We start from the raw sequence: 2,557 nt of genomic DNA, 5'->3' as shown, positions 1-2,557 counted from the left end.
ATATAGTCCCAGCTACTCAGGACGCTAAGGCAAGAGAATTGCCTAAGCCCAGGAGTTGGAGATTGCTGTGAGCTGTAATGCCACGGCACTCTACCAAGGGTGATAAAGTGAGATTCTGTCTTTACAAAAAAAAAAAAAAAAACAAACCCAACAAACAAAAAAAGAATCAGCAATAGCTGTCAGCATAGACACAGAAGAGCTGCAGAAATATTGATATCTTTTGACTGGTTTTGCCTGGAATACCTTTTACATCTAACATATAAGCTGTTTTGTTTTGTTTTTTACAGTGAAAAGATATATTTAGAATTAGCCAGTTGGACTTGGTTTAGATGATCTCAATTTTGTTGGCAACATCCAAAGCATCATAATCAGGAGCCAGTCGAGCATATGCTGCCTTCTCACCATCAAGCCTGATCAGGGTGTTGACCTTGGCCACATCAATATCATAAAGCTGCTTCACAGCCTATTTGATCTGGTGCTTGTTGGCTTTGACATCCACAATGAACACAAGTGTGTTGTTGTCTTCTATCTTCTTCATGGCAGACTCAGTGGTCAGGGGGAACTTGATGATGGCATAGTGGTCAAGCTTGTTTCTCCTGGGGGAGCTCTTCCGAGGATATTTGGGCTGCCTCCGGAGCCTCAGAGTCTTTGGCTGCTGGAAGGTGGGTGATGTACGGATCTTTTTTCTTTTGTGGCTGTGGATGCCTTTTAGCACTGCCTTCTTGGCCTTCAGTGCCTTTGCCTTGGCTTCGGCTTTGGGAGGGGCAGGAGTTCCTTCTTTGCTTTCTGTGCCATCTTGTGAAAAGAGCTTTTGTTTTGTTTTGTTTTGAGACAGAGTCTCACTTTGACATCCTTGGTAGAGTGCTGTACTGTCATAGCTCACAGCAACCTCAAACTCTTGGGCTCAATTGATCCTCTTGCCTCAGCCTCCCAAGTAGCTGGGACTGTAGGTGCCTGCCGCAATGCCCAGCTATTTTTTTTAGAGACAGGGGTCTCACTTTTGCTTAGCCTGGTCTTGAACTCCTGACCTCAAACAATCTACCTGCCTCAGCCTCCCAGAGTGCTAGGATTATAGGCGTGAGCCACTGTGCCCAGCCCATATAAGCTTTCTTTTAAATTAAAGTGTTTCTTTGATTACATCCTCAATTATTAGGTCTGTTCGTATTTTGTCCTCGGCAACATCTTTAATCCTTAATTTTTATCTTCCTTCCCTATGTTCCATATTTATCATCCTTTCTCTTGTTATTTTGAACTCTGACTTTTTCTTCTGAGTTTTAGGAGAACTTCTGGCCTCCTTATTGTGAAACCCAGAGGCTTTACCATTTCTCATGTATTTTCAAATTCCAGTGTGCTGCTTCAATATGTTTATATTATTTTCTTATCTCGCCCAATTCCCTTGTGAAAAGCCTTTATTGACCTCTGCCTCTCATCTAATTGTCTCTTTATCTTAGTCTACTACTGGAGAACTATTTCTCCGCTGTTATTTCAGAGTCTGTTTTCGTTTTCTTAGGGTCATAATGAGAGTTATTATCTAACATGTACTTCCTGCTTCACTGTAATTCTGATGTCAGCTGGAATCAGCCTGTCCCTGGAGCTTCAGATGACCTTGGGTCACCGTCCATGCTGTAGGAAGTCCAAGGCCACACTCAAGATTTCTCTGGGTTCCTTGTGCTTGCTGCATTTTCCTGTTCCTGCTCATCTTGAGCTCTTTGGCCTCTTTCTCCTCATGCTTGTTGCCTTCTCTGCTCAAGGCCTGCTGTCTCCATGAGGTTCTTGGACTAACCCTCCGTCCACCAGACTCTCCCCACTAACATCCTATCTGGTCAATAATGACTCCTCCCATTCTGGTACACTTCTTATCTCTGGATCTTTTTGATCCCTGGACCATCTTGGTCATGCCTAGACGGCTTCATCTTCAAAGCTAGTCATGCTCTACAAGATATGTTCTCTTTTTTTTGAAACAGAGTCAAAACCTGTCTGGACCTGGTTAGAGCGCAGTGGTATCATCACAGCTCACTGCAACCTTAAACTCCTAGACCCAAGTGATCCTTCTGCCTCAGTCTCCCAAGTAGCTGGGACTACAGGTGCATGCCATGATACCTGCCTATCTTTCTTCTATTTTTAGTAGAGATGAGGTCTTGCTCTTACTCAGGTTGGTCTTGAACTCCTCAGCATAAGCGTTCCTCCTGCCTCGGCCTCCTCAAGTTCTAGGATTACAGGTGTAAGCCACCATGTCCAGCCAAGATATGTTCCTAAACAAAAGCATTTCATTCCCATGAGAAATTAAGTATTCAGCTCATTAAGCAATATTTTTTTTCCTCTCCAGTGTGGCCTTCCTCTTGAGTGCTATGTTCTGTTCCCTTTATGATCCAGAATATTTTCCTTTTTTTTTTTTAAGAGACAGAGTCTCACTTTGTCACCCTTGGTAGAGTGCTGTGACGTCACAGCTCACAGCAACCTCTAGCTCTTGGGCTTAGGTGATTCTCTTGCCTCAGCCTCCTAAGTAGCTGGGACTATAGGTGCCCGCCACAATGCCTGGCTATTTTTTTGTTTCAGT

The 2,557-nt window shown here is 43.8% G+C and overlaps 1 pseudogene; it reads right to left on the bottom strand.

Moving 5' to 3' along the window:
• Window positions 1-325: 325 nt before the first annotated feature.
• LOC100960303 lies at window positions 326-795 on the bottom strand (annotated as a pseudogene).
• Window positions 796-2,557: the final 1,762 nt, after the last annotated feature.

Source organism: Otolemur garnettii, unplaced genomic scaffold, assembly GCF_000181295.1.
Source record: "Otolemur garnettii isolate 467f Iridium unplaced genomic scaffold, OtoGar3 scaffold00112, whole genome shotgun sequence".
Classification (NCBI taxonomy): domain Eukaryota; kingdom Metazoa; phylum Chordata; class Mammalia; order Primates; family Galagidae; genus Otolemur; species Otolemur garnettii.
The sequence above is the reverse complement of the archived record's forward strand: the minus strand, read 5'-3'. Positions and strand labels throughout refer to the sequence as shown.